Here is a 455-nt window from a genome sequence, read left to right on the forward strand (position 1 = left end):
GGCAACAGCCATACCACGTTGAAAACACCGGTTCTCGTCCGATCACCGAAGTTAAGCAACATTGGGCACAGTCAGTACTTGGATGGGTGACCGCTTGGGAACACTGTGTGCGGTTGCCTTTTTATATTAAAAATATAAATTATTTTTCTTCTTTTCTTTTTTTTTACACACCATATATAAATATATGTTATTTAGAAATGTAAACCTTTTATATTATTCGTCAACAAATAAATATTATTTTTTGTATAAAATTTTATTGCATTTATAACTCATATCATGGTTACTTTAAAGCGAGAAGTTTTTTTAATATTTCAAATGAATATAAAATAATATAAATTTTATGAAATTTATTTATTTTTAGAAATAGCAATCGCTTATAATTATAACAAAATTTTAATAATGTTTAATTTTATTTCAATAATTTATATATATATATATATATATTTTTTAATAAA

General features: G+C 23.3%; 1 non-coding gene across 1 annotated transcript; it reads left to right on the plus strand.

Annotated features, from left to right (window-relative positions):
• LOC123304199 lies at window positions 1-119 on the plus strand. Its single transcript, XR_006536241.1, has one exon. It is a non-coding gene; the product is annotated as a 5S ribosomal RNA (ribosomal RNA).
• The last annotated feature ends 336 nt before the right edge of the window (window positions 120-455 follow it).

Source organism: Chrysoperla carnea (assembly GCF_905475395.1).
Source record: "Chrysoperla carnea chromosome X unlocalized genomic scaffold, inChrCarn1.1 SUPER_X_unloc_3, whole genome shotgun sequence".
Lineage (NCBI taxonomy): Eukaryota > Metazoa > Arthropoda > Insecta > Neuroptera > Chrysopidae > Chrysoperla > Chrysoperla carnea.